The sequence below is a fragment of the Limulus polyphemus genome, unplaced genomic scaffold, assembly GCF_000517525.1.
Source record: "Limulus polyphemus unplaced genomic scaffold, Limulus_polyphemus-2.1.2 Scaffold252, whole genome shotgun sequence".
Taxonomy (NCBI): domain Eukaryota; kingdom Metazoa; phylum Arthropoda; class Merostomata; order Xiphosura; family Limulidae; genus Limulus; species Limulus polyphemus.
The window spans coordinates 542,235-556,339 of NW_013665862.1; the positions used below are offsets into that span (position 1 = coordinate 542,235).

General features: G+C 37.5%; 1 protein-coding gene across 2 annotated transcripts in view; it reads right to left on the bottom strand.

The window, feature by feature from the left end:
* The window catches only part of LOC111085145, a 44,707-nt gene extending 31,234 nt beyond the window's left edge, over positions 1-13,473 (bottom strand). Inside the window, exons 1-2 of one of the 2 annotated variants that reach the window (XM_022382481.1) lie at positions 13,390-13,471; positions 3,850-3,967 (exon numbers count right to left, since the gene is read on the bottom strand). The gene's annotated coding sequence lies outside the window, so the exon portion shown is untranslated. Of the gene's footprint in view, positions 1-3,849; positions 3,968-13,389 lie in introns of both variants that reach the window. The other variant, XM_022382482.1, reaches the window with a different exon arrangement.
* Positions 13,474-14,105: the final 632 nt, after the last annotated feature.

The following is a 14,105-nucleotide window of genomic DNA, read 5'->3' on the forward strand; positions in this document are numbered from 1 at the left end:
CAAAATCAGTCATGTTCTTAATTCTTGTTAGAAAAGTGGCATAAAGTAAAACTGATCAAAATTAAACAATTAAAAAAGATAAACTCATATAAGCTTAAACAGAATAAGCCATTTTGAATAAAAATACTAAAAAAATGGTAAAGTTTAACTAACTTAATGTTTTAACTTTCCTTTAGTAACACACAACATTGCAGTACTTTACTTGTTATTATTATTTAAATAAAAACTTTGTTACTTGTAATAACCTCTGTCAGCGATCCACAATCTTCTTAAGTACCCTAATTTAACCCTCATTTCAGCCTAACAACACTGATATTATCCATAGCATTGTCATGAGTCTGTTCACTCACGCTCCAGTCTCTGCTGTTATGTTTTGTTTTTGTTATGAACCAACATATCACTAAATTTAATTACCATACAACCAATGTCTTCGTCAAAATGTGTTGCAATGAAAAAAACAAACTGATGAAAGATAAAAAGTAAACCATTCACAGAAAGTTGCAGTGTTGGTAATTTAACTACTGTCTTTTATAAATACAATATCTTATTTGTATTAATTTGTTTTACTTTTATTTATACTGTTATTTTTGCAAATTCCTTCAAAGAATTCAGCTAATCTAAGACTTATCATCTAAAGTTCTCATAAGCAAGAATTAATATTCATGTTGTTACTACAGTGAATATCAATAAACACTCTGAGAAAATACAACTCCTTCACTGTATGTGGAAAAGCTATTACAGAGGAGAATCAAGCAAGGATCATGAAGTGTGCTATGTAGAACTTTCTGTCACAGGTGAATGATTCTTGTCAAAAGGCAGATGACATTTTGTCTTGGTAATTAACTTGGTAGCATGGAAAACATGGGTTGAAAGACCCCTTTCAGCTAAATTTTCAAACTTCTAACCACTATTTTCAGTTGTACAAACTGTTAATGCTCTATTTATTACATCTATTAATACCAGCCACTCCAACTGGTTTGGTCAAGATTAACAAACTTAGCAAGCAAATTTTTACAGTCTATATACCAACTACATTAAACCATCAAACTGAGGGTGATAAGGTGAAGTGCATGTCTTCACCACATCCAATACTTTAGACAACTCAGAGAGCAGTTGACTTTTAATGTTCCCTGAACCATGTGGATTTCTACAGGTGCTCTGAATTGGGTTATTCCAGTGCTCTGCCAGTGCATTATCCACAGACTGTACTGATGTATTGACCCATGGATAAGTCTTGGCCCACTTGGTGAAGTAGTCAATAGCCATGAGTGAAATACGGGTTACCTTGTTCCATCTGTGGAAGTGGACAGGCAATATATTATATTCTGGAGAGAAAAATGATTCTTTGCTGAAGTTTACTCTGTTTAGGCCAATGCTTTGTCCTTCAGTTGCTCTTCCCAGAGATCTTGAAGTACTAATCCTGACATCCAACCACAAGTGGAATCTATTAATATATGGCTTGTCATTGCAATGGTAAAAATGGTTTCAACTCCCACATGGTGTTCAGGGTCCGCACATTTGATGAACAAAGAGCATCCCCCTGTAAGGTGAGATAATTATTGGCATTTCAGTGTGGCAGACCCTGGCAATACTGTATGGCTACATCATATTCCTGCAATACTGTTATCTAGCATGCTATTATCTCTTCACCATTTTAAAGTTCATTAACTAGTTCTGTAGTGCTTGGTCCACTAGAACAGTGTACTTTTATCATGGAAGTAGTGTCAATAGTTTTAGGAAACTCACAATTGCAAGGAGTTCTTTATTCATTGTACAGTATCTGTGCTCAACAGCCATAAACATACAAGTGTACATGATTAATTGTTCTATACTATCTTGCAATCGCGATAACACTACTTTAATTCCATTCTCATTGATGTCAGTATTAAAGTAGCTTGCATTATTAAAACAAAACTTACTAGCAAGCACTAACAGATTAACCATTTAGCTGAATTGGTAAAGCATTTGCTTAGCATGTTACAGGTCTTAGATTCAAATCTGAGGCAGGCAAATATTTGCAGCATAAACAAATTAATTAGTATATTGGCATTCAATTAATGTCCATCAAATTACCCTGTAACCTGGCTCAAGGATGGACCTTGTACCTTGTTTCTGAGAGAGAAAGAATGTAGTAGTTTGAGTTTTTAAAAAGTGACTTACTAGCAAGCACCTCAGGTTAATCCTTTAGCTTAGTTGTTCGGGCATATGCCTGGCATGCAACAGGACTTCATTTCAAATCCAATGTGAGGAAATATAGTGGGAAAAAATAAATTACCACATTGGTGTCCAAAGTGGGTAAAGCTCATGACCCTGTAATTAGAACCTGAAGTAGGCCTTGTTTGCGAGAGAGACATAATTATGTAGTTTGAGTTGTTAGTATGGCATGAAACAGAAGAAACTGCATAATTCTTACTTGGTCACAGGTTGAAGCCAATCTTCCACCAATGCTATTTTAGCAGATTCATTGGATATCCTATCCCTACCTACAAAAAAATTTGCAGAAAGGCAATTTTCTTGGTTTCCGTGTCAAGCGTACCTTTTTTATTCACTGAAATACCATGAAATACTCTCAGCCACAAATATGAATGTACAGACAAATATTAAGACATCATCAACATAGGTCAGGCACTTATCCCACTGCAGGCCTTTCAGTGAAAGCTCCATAGCATCTTGAAAGTTACACTGGCCATAGCATGACATAAAACTCATACAAGCCATCTCTCATGCTGAAAGCAGTCATAGTTCTGTTCTCATCATTCAATTCAACCTGCCAGTATCCTTATACCATATATCACAAATTGAACTAACTGTCCCTTTCCCATATGTCCAAATATTCATCTGTTCATAGAAGTGAAAAGCCATCAATGCAAGTTATCATGTTCACCAATCTAAAATCAATACAAGACCTGGTCATACCTTGGAGACAACCAAGTACTCTGGAGGCTGTATGATCCTGCCCTTTAACATCTACTTTAATTCTCCATTAGCTACTTTCCTATTACCCTACAAAAGCCTCAGTCAATTGTGCTTCCCTCACAATGAGGTCAATCCTAAGGGGAAAAGTAGGAACAGCCATTCTGGTCTCTGAGTGCACCATACACCAGTGACTTTTTTTAAACCTAAGGGAGATCATAACTTCAAAGCATCATCTGACCCATGGGCTGACCAGGTTTTCCCTCAAGAAAATGACAAAGAAAGGCAATAACTTAACAACTTTCTTGACCACTTGTTATGTTAAAACTGCTCATACAGAATAACTCACTAGTTTCTCATACTTCTATGTTTAAAGGAGGTAGAAAATGCATGATAACCTTATATAAAACACTAGGTTGGATTCAGTCTGCATAATTATATTCAAACAGAATAAATGCAATAAAGATGGAATGAGGAAATGATCTATGGTAAAGTGAAAAACAAACGTTTACTCCAATGTACCAAAACATCTCTCCAGCATGAGAGGAGGATTAAGGCAGGTTATGACCAAATCTTAGTTTATACATCATGAGGTCCCATGAATGAATTCCATATTACAGTCTGGCCAGCTGAGAAATCTGAATATGAGTTTGCAAAGATGCAATAGATTTTTAAAATCCCAGAAATGGGAAACAACCATATCATAAACATATCTTTTTGGAGAAAACTTACATGAAGTCAACATTAATGAGAAAGCACTCCAGAAATCCTGATGGCTAAAAGTAGCTGCATAAAACAAGAAAGATTACATGAACAATTAGTTTTACATTTAGAAGGAACAGACAAAAAATAAAAACATCACCAACCCTTCAAAAGAAAGTGGTGATACCCACCTGTACTCCATAATATAAAAAAAAGGAGTATAAAAAGTCTTACCAGTGAGAGAAGCAACATAATCCATTTCTTCCAAATCCTAAGAAACCTTGGGCTAGGGAGGGTAGGATGAATGATGAACTACCGAGTTAGACTGGCCACAAGAACATCGAGATGGCACCTGGAAGAGGCAAATAAATTCACTCAAAAACCCAAAAATTCATTCAAGTTAGCAAGGACCTTTCAGGTTGCTCCACCTCAGTACAAACATACAAAATGAGGGCATGATATAATATGAGGATTCACAGTCAACGAATAAGTTCACATACTCTAGGAGAGCTAGATATATGAAGCATTAAAAGAAAGTTTTTTATGGTTCCAATTGCAGGTGAGGGTAAGAAGAATTCTTCCAAAGAAATTTTAAATAGGATGAAAAAATTGAGGACAAAAGTTAAAAGAAATGAGTTTGTATTAAATCAAGAGAACATTAAATACAAACAATGGAACTAGATGAAATTGAGGCACATGATAAAAACACAGATCATCAAGAAGGTCATTATATAAGAAGCTACCTTAATATCCTTAACAAATGTTATAATTTTCCTACACTGAAAATGTATTTCCCACAGGTACTTACTTCTGCTCACATACACAGCTATTCTTGTTCAGTGCTGCCCTCTCCTTGCATGCCACAAGCCTTTCACTCCCACGCACCCCTCAATTCAAATGATTTAACTGATTCTCGCATGCAAACTATCATGCGACAAAAATTCACCAGTGGTTGTGCCACACACCCACGTGACTCGTATCCCTCTATGCTATTCTACCTAACTATCACATCAAGTTTAGGCAGAAATGTAAGCATCAGTTGACAGTGGGGAGAAAGGGTGGGAAGTGTGAGTGGAAGTAAGTACATGTCGGAAATACATTTTCAGTGTAGAAAAATTTTAACTTCCGACACGGTACCTTACTTCCACTCACATACCTAGCTAGAATTTCACAGTGAATAGGTGAATAGCATCCTTCAAAAGAGTCCAAAGGACACCCTCTAATAATAGTATTATATTTGGGAGACTGCACCACTTCTGTACCAGGTATACTCTTCACCCAGATGTGGGAAAAGGTCCGACAGATCCAAGTGGAAAATTATGAGGAGCACATCCCACTTGGAGAGAACATGGTTAGACAGTGATCCTAATCACAATATATTAGAATTTCAATCTCCCTGATGAACAGAAAGTGGGTAAAATAAGGAATGTGCCCCAAGGTGTGGAGTGGCTAGGGTGTTACGGACAGTACACGGCAAATCAACTGCATCCAAAATTCAACCACTAGGAACCGATATCCATGTGGGAATAGGATGAGGATCATACTTTGGTAAGTCAACTACGATTCCAAACTCAACCACCAGGAACTGATATCCATGCGTGGATAGGAAAGAAGATCATACTGTCTTCACCTCAAGTTCAGCCAACCAGATCTGTGAACAGGTCACATGTGAGCAGAATGAAATACATGTATATTCCACTCAAATCAAACAGACCAGAACCACCTCAACATAAAGACATCGAGGTGTAGCACAAGAGGAAGAAGTGGAGCAACCAACAAGTGCACCCACTATGACCCACAGTAGTTAGGAAATGCACTCAAGGCAAAGTGAGTGATTGACCAGGGACACCCTGATCACATGTGTGAGGACCTATGTTGATTGGTTCAGCTCAAAATCCAAAACTCAACCACTGGGAATCAACATCTAAGTGGGTGTAGGATGAGGGATCCCAACTGAAGGGGGTGGACTGCATTTATGCCAGCACACTCCATGTGCGAGTACAACATGTTGATTGTTTCAGCTCTAAATCCAAAATTCAACCACTGGGAACTGATATCCATGCAGGGCTAGGGTGAGGAATCCCAATCACATTACATGTGTGAGGACATGATTTTTATTGGTTTAGCTCTAAATCCAAAACTCAACCACCAGGAACCAATATCCATATTCGGGTAATATGAGGGATCCCAATTGGCACAACATGAGCATGAATAATATGTTGATTGGTTGAACTCTAAATCCAAAACTCAACTGCTGGGAAGAAACTTCCATTCAAGGGGTAGGATGAGGGATCTCAATCATTGTGACAGTGCACTCCAAAGCTGCAACATCTCTACAGACAAACTTGTGTAGAGATGGAGCATCCATTTGGAAAACATTTCATCATCTAAACCAGTAGAACACCACTCCCCTTCGCTCAACCAAATGAAGTTTTTATTTATATTGTATATCCCTCACTCAGGAGGATACCACCTTGGTCCACCACCCCAGCAGCTTGGAAGTGGACTTTCTTACTCCACTGGAAGAAATGGGGGGGGGGGGGCATGGGATGGAGAATCTAGAGAAATGTTCACACCAGAGACAGTGCAATGGGTGACCATGAAACCATATTTTGAAAAGCAGACAATCCGATTTATTCAATCTAAGGAATGGCAGGGATGGGCAGCAATCCCCTTCTGCTTTACCCATGAAGTCCATGGGTTATGGTCTGGAATGGGCATATTTATGAAGCAAATATATTGCAAGGAATAAATTATGAGCAATCTTATGGAACATCCAAGCTCTAGTTTATACGATTGTGAAGAACAATGTGCATTTTGTGGCCATGGAAATTATGAAAATGGCCTTACAGTGCTGGTTTTAGTATAATTCTAACTGACTGAAGTATACCTGTACAAGCACCACTCGCAACAGAGTGGGATCCTGGTGAAAACATGGGACAGGTCCTGATATATAATATATTAGGTCATCAAGAAATTAATGTCGCTTTTATTTAGATGAAAAAAAAACAACTTTTAGCCCAACTGTATGAAGATTTCAAACAAGAGGAGCTGAACTTTTTAGAAAGATCCTCAACTTCAGTGGATTGAACAGATACAGGTTTTTGTTGAAATGGCAGGAATTTCTTTTTATGAAAAGTGGTTTTATGTGTTAAAGTGTACTCATCGGAAAGAGCGGCTGCTTCCTGTAGTGTTTCAACTTTCTTTTCATCTAAGTATGTTTTGAGGTCGTCACAATCTTGACAAGCATGTGTTTGGTAGTTTGTCTTATCCATTCTTCTAAACCATTAGACTTAGGATTATAAGGCAGAGTGTGAATCTTCATTACACCTAATACTTAAAAAACACAGCACAATTGGGTGTTAAAATTAGCTTCCTAATCCATGTGGATCTCTTCCATTGCTCTAATCCATGCTAGCCAGTGCTCTGCCAACATATCTGCAACCAATGAATAAGACTGGACCAGCATCGTGAAGTAGCCAATGGTAACAAGCATATACTGATGACCCCTCTCTCTGTTGGTACCAGAAGCATGTAACCTGTGGTACTTGTATGGTCAGTAATGTGTGTGCTATGCTATTGTTATAAGCTACCAAGCCATGGTTTTTAGACTGTGCTGCAACTAGTGGTCACCAAAGCTCTAAGTCAAGAGATTCTCCAAACACTGCATAATACAAAGAATAGAGAGCACCAAGGTATTACCTACATGTGTGCTAGCATTCAGCAGCAGTTCTTCTGGCTGTATTTGAGTCAGAATGTGTGGTACTGGTGTGAATATTACATGGTGTGTGCAGCCCAGAGAAAGAACCTGCCATGGCAGGGTAAACCTATGTTCATCTATTTGTTCTGACCAGGATTAATTTGCTGTAGAGCATAAACACCTATCTGGATCCTTCAATTACTCTTCCCTGGGCTCCTGAAGTGTTAATCATGGCATCCATTCACCAGTAGTATCTCTTAGTTTATGGCTCAATGTACTATTGTATATTGTATATATGAGGGTCAGGACACTCCACAAATGCATAAGTTCTCACTGTAAGGTGATACAGTTCAGCCACATGCAAATGTTATCCAATGTGATATCATCCCTTCTGAATTTTTAAAGCTTATTAACCATTTTAGCAAAGCATGATCCATCCAGACAGTAAACCACCTACCATTTAAGTAGTGTTTTACAAATGCAACAACTGCATATAGTTCTTTCTTCCTTGTACAGTACCTACATTCAGAAGATTAAACACTGCATTCCATCCTATGACAACAATAACACTGCTTCAATTCAATTCTCACTGGCATTGATGTCCAATAAAAATTTACTGCCTTGTTGTGAATATGTCAGCACTGGAAACTCCACTAAAGCAAGCTTAAGGGATGGGATGCTTCATCACATTTTTCACTCCATCCAAAGTGCATTTCAATTTCAGAAAATAGAGCTACTATTATGAAGAAGTAGGATACAAACTGAAGAAACTGCAGACTTGTTGCTAGATCATTGTTGAAGCTAATCTTTCATGCTTTATTTTAGAAGGGCCTGTACAGACATCACTGGCATAAGGTGTGACTTGTAAACCATGGAAGGACTGGGATAGCCCTATCTGTTCACTGGAAACCAATGCAGTTGCATTACAGTACCAGAATGAGTGTGTGGCTGCATAACCCTCAGCAGGGCTTGAGCTCCTCAGGTTGGTGGAGGTACCTGAGTAGAAGGTTTCTTCTTCTACAGCAACTAGCTCATAGTTGCTACTTCATATATGGTAACAACAGAAACTACTGCTATTAGGATGAGGATATCTCTTACACCCAGGTGATGCCTCATCATTTGACTTCAACAAACATATCCAGGAAAATGTCTTCTTGATTTGCTGAAGCTATCACAGGTTAAGCTTTACTATGAAGATGAAGTAGTTGATCCACATAAGCATCCAAATTGTTAGTGGCGCTCCTTTTCTGAGCCTTGAAATATGTCCATTAGATTACTTGATTCTCCACTGGGTCAAGTTGTTGTTTCAAAAAATAATCCAGATCTTCCTTCACTGCACCTTGGAACATCAGGGGTGAATTCTGATGTTGGCCAAAGATTTTCTCTTGCAGGTATTTAGTTGATGTTTTGGGTATTTTCATACTCTTTTACTTGTTGGTGCCCACTGTCTCACCTGCCAGAGAAGCAGCTCTGACTGGTGGACTTTATCCACCAGTGGCACATCTAGGCCCAGTCCTTCTCAGCTGGTTATGGGTGTTCTTGGCCAGAGCTAGGGGTGATGTAACTATGGCTGGCAAGAGCCTAGGAGTCATTTACTGACCACCCCATTTAGTTTCAGACTTGCCAGATCCCATTACACCTCAGTAACTCTCAATCTTCCAAACTTCCCTTCCACTAATGTTCATCCTCAGAGGCAATGCACAACCTACCATTCTGGGTAAAGCAGATATCAATTGATCTCCCCAAGACTGTGGTTGCAGAGAGATCAACACCACCAACCTTCCAGTTACCTGCAAGGATCCTATGTTCAAGAGACAACTTCTCTTAGAGTCAACACCTCTTTGTACAACTTTCTAAAGCAGTAAACTCTCCATCTCAGTCATGCAGAAAATGCCATTCTTTAAACACAAGAAATCAAGTAAGGGCATTACAAATGTTAACAAAAACAGAAAACTCCACAATAACCTGTGGCCATGACACCAAAATGTATCATTCTTAGTTATGGTATTTCAAATAAATCTGATTTCCTCAAAGAATAATTGGCAGACCCACTTTAAATTAAGAGGATTGGCAGGATAAATTATGAAGTAATGCTGAGTTTAACTGAAATGTCTAAATTTGATCAATGAAGTGAATAGACTAGAAATGTGTAACACGAAATAAAATCATTCTTGATTTAAATCCAAGACAAAAGTACAATGTGTGTACTTGCTTTCTGGACTGTTGCCTTTCACTGGATTTGTGAATTGAATAACTGACTTTCTTTCCTCAGATATCTTCCAGTTAAACAATTCACCTAAAATTCCATGCATGAATGTTTAAATCTAACCTTTCTTGCTTAACAAAATATCAGATTTACCCATAGCAACGAACACTATCCACATTATTCATCATTATTATTCAGCATAGTGGAGACTTTACCTCAAGATAGCATATGATCTATCATTGGAGGGCAATGGCTGTCAACATTCTTGCACAATGTGCAACATTGCAACCATGTCTCCTATGGGAAGGATAGATGTTATTTCCAGAGAAAGGAAAAATGGCAGATACAATGAAATTAACAACTTTCTGGATCATGTGTTACATGGAAAAAAGATCTTTCATTCCAAGGACCTGGACCATTATGCATGCTTGTCCAACACAACCAACACTAGTACCCCTCGAAAACCAACATCCACACAATGGTAGGAAGGGGACAGCAATGTGGCAGTTCAACTCCAGTCCAGAACCAGATGGCATTGGGAATGAATCATCCAGTCCATGATAGGAGGGGGGTACCTGGGCCTCTCACATGTGAGAACTTATGTGGCTGGTCCAGCTCCAACCCAAACCAATAACTTCCAGTAACTGACCTCTGGGCAACAGTAGGAAGGAGAATACCCAGCCAGAGGGGTGAACTACATTTTGGCAGAAATCATCCAGTCCATAACCAGGCAGCATCTGGAAGAGCACATCCAGGTCTGCAGTAGGAAGAGTGTCTATACACCATCTACACTGGCAGAAATCTATTGCATAACTCTCAGCCAAGTGGAATATAGTGCACTCAGGAGGAAGCCTCCATGGTCCATCACTCCAGTAACTAGGAACTGATAAGTGATAAGGACTCCCATATTCCACTCGAAGAAGAGAGAAGCATGTTGGAGAGTCTAAAGGAACACAGTACAAGATACAGTGGAATGGGTGAAACCCTATTTTGAAAAGCAGTCAGTTCTTGGTTAGTCAAATGAAGAGGTAGCATCAATTCCCTTCTGTTTTACTCATATTAGTCTATGAGTTGTCAGAATGGATCATTACATAACTGGGTGCCATCTACTATAGCCAATCTCCCTCAAAACAATGGTGACAGTGGTTTGTTTTTTATCAACAAATCTTTTGTTATTATTTGGGTCACTTGGTGCAAGATCAATACAAATGGAGAGACTTTAGAGCTCACTGACCCCACCCACCATGGAACTCCTACAAGGGGACACACTACAATGCTAAAGTAGAGCATTGTACAGATGCCAAGGTTTCCTGGCACTATACCTAAACACCAGCATTACACGCAATGTCCACAAAACCCATTGAGAATATCCAACACTGGTATTTAATTGACCCTAGCCAAACAGAACCAGCTGACTGACCCTGAGGAAGCCACCCCAAGTTCACCCGTCTACAAGAAATCAAGGCCAAAGTGATGTGTTGAAGTGTCACCAATATAAACTGACCCATCAATGACACCCCCAACCACCAGAATCCTCTCCTCCCTTATTATCATTCCGTCAACTGCTGCCACATGACCACATCAAAATTACCAAACTGCTCTAAAATCTGTAATGCATCAAACTTACCAATATGAAACATAGCCTAAAGTTGTGTGTAGTACATGTAACAAGTGTACATTATTCTTTCCAAAGTTAATGTTTTCTATATTTATGTATATTGCCATTCACTTGAAAAATATAGTACATTTGTGGACAGAAATGTACATAATGCACTTATTATCTTAAATATAGAAGTTATGGGATCCTCAATCATAGCTAATTCCATTGGATGCCCCGCACAGCAAACACGTGAGTGGACGTTTGGATCTCAGATGAGGTAAACTGAAGATACAGAACCTTCTCTGCATAACAATAGAAGTTAAACCTACTTTATGTTTACCTATATGGTTTAAATCTAATGTTATGTCTCATTTTTTATTTTTAACAAAATCAATTAAAAGTTTCAATTTCACTACATAAGACAACAAAGGACCAATCAATCCTTCAAAGCTGTCCTTGTACATCCTCACTTGCAAATATTAAACATTAAAATTTCTTTTTAAAGTATTATAAAACTCTCACTCTCGCATCCATTACTGCCAATGGCAATCTATTCCATAAGCCAATCACCCTGTTATAAGAAAAAATAAATTGCATAGACTGTCTTTTTGAAATCTTAAACTTGTGTACACTCATTCTCTTATCTTAATAATATAACACAGTTCCTATCAATCCCCAGATAATCTTGTAAACTTCAACAAGATAACCTCTTACTCTTCTTATCTCAAGTGAAAATAAGTTAAGAAATATTTATCTTTCATCATAGTGATCAACCTCTAAACCCTTTCCAATCAGTCAATATCCGTTTTTAACTAACACCAAAACTGTATCCAGTACCCCAAGTGAGGACATAACTAGTGATTTTTATATAGATGATTACCTCTTTTGACTTGTAATTAGTATGCCTACAAGTACACCCTAAAACTCTATTAGCTTTACTAGCAGCAGAGCACTGCCTCAATAATTTGTGTGACTCAATCCATTGTCACCCTTGAAGCACTCCACTTGTAACAAGTGTCCAGTTTGACTGTATTCATTCCCATACTGGTAAAGATCTGAGCATTAAATTTTTCCATACTTTTTATTATGTAAATTAATATATTAAGTCAGAATTTTTGTAGTACTAACAAGTTATCAAAGTAAAAAACTAGGCCATATAAGAGTATTATTCAATACCAAAAAATAAGGGCATTCATTTCTTGGAATTCTAAAAATTCAAAGTAAAACGTTTACAGGTATGCATAAATGAGGAAGTATTTGACATAATATGCAGTTATAAGTTTCTTGCACACATGTATTAACTAAAACCATACTTTTTTTTCTGTGTCATGCAGTTGTATGATGATTTTGTTAACTGCCCGTCTTACAGATTTTTTTCAGCAGATATTCTTGCCAGAAAACGTGTAATATTATTATTATACTTGCAAGTTGTCAAAAGTGTGAAAAATCACCAGATTTATTTCCATATAGTCGATAAACCTGTCCAACATTTACCTTCCATAGAGTTGTTAAATCATATTATAGATTAACATCCAAATTTTTGTCTTATTAAGCTTTGTAAGATAAGCCTTTGTTACACTTACAAGCATAGTCTTCCCATGCATTGACTATGATATTGACCAAATATCACCAACTTAAATCTTGGTTTATTCAATATATTTACCATATTTGATTTTCATATAAAGTGAACTAAGATGTGAACAACCACTACTGAGGTCTTAATTAATAGTGAAGTAGTAATTATCTAAATATTTTACTTTTTTAATGAGTAGAATATATGAACCAAGAACTATCATAAACTGTACATACAAGAAATATCAATGGTTCATAAGTAACGTCAAAATGAATGGTAAAATGATTTATCAGTCCTAGATCTAATGTTACCTTGGAGTAGGACACTAATCAAAGAAACAGTTCATAAAATGGACTTAACTTTTTTTTAAGAGTTCGTTACCTTTTACAATACGTAATATTAAAAAACATAAACAAATATCAATTTATAATATTAATAATCACATGATAGATGAGTTAAACATCATCTCTCAGAATTACTTGTAAATCAAACTGTTACCTGTTGTTGTAAGTTGAAGTTCTACGCCAAATAATTCGCGATGAGTCAAATTTGGCCGTGATGAAATCTAACATTTAAAACTATTTCAACGAACAATAAAAATAAATCATGAACTTCTGATTTTAATTTATCTTATAAATTATGTATCTTGAGTTTAAAAAGACAATGATTTACAATAAATATTACACGATACTTACGTATGTTTTAATCAATTCCAAGAGGTAAAACTGATGAACGTGCAATACCTATCCTCCCCGATCATGTCCTGACAGTTCCAACTGGAAATATGCGGAAATGAAACTCATACTAAATAAACCGTGTCCGAACTGTGTTGTCCATAGCAACCATAAAATGCGCCCTCTCACTTTTTTGTAAAACAAGTTGAACTATTTAAATATTAAACTTTTCCCTTTTCGTCGTTTCCAGTGGCACAGCGGTTAATTTGCGGACTTATACTGCTAGGAACCGGGTTTCGATACCCGTAGTGGACAGAGCACAGATAGCCCTTTGAGTAGCTTTGTGCTTAATAACAAACAAACAACAACAGATTTTTGTTAAAATGAATTATACGTTGTTTGTTTGAAGTTAAACACAAAGCTACATAATGAGCTATCAATGCTCTGCCCACCAGGGTATCGAAACCCAGTTTTTAGCGCTATAAGTGGGGGCAAATGAATTGTAGTATATTAGTATACTAAGTATAAATGGCCTGGCATGGCCAGCTGGTTAAGATGCTCGACTCGCAATCTGCGGGTTCGAATGTAACAGTCAATCCCACTATTCGTTGGTAAAAGAGTAGCCCAAGAGTTGGCGGTGGGTGGTGATGACTAGTTGCCTTCCTTCTAGTCTTACTCTGCTAAATTAGGGACGACTAGCGCAGATAGCCCTCATGTAGCTTTGCACAAAATTCAAA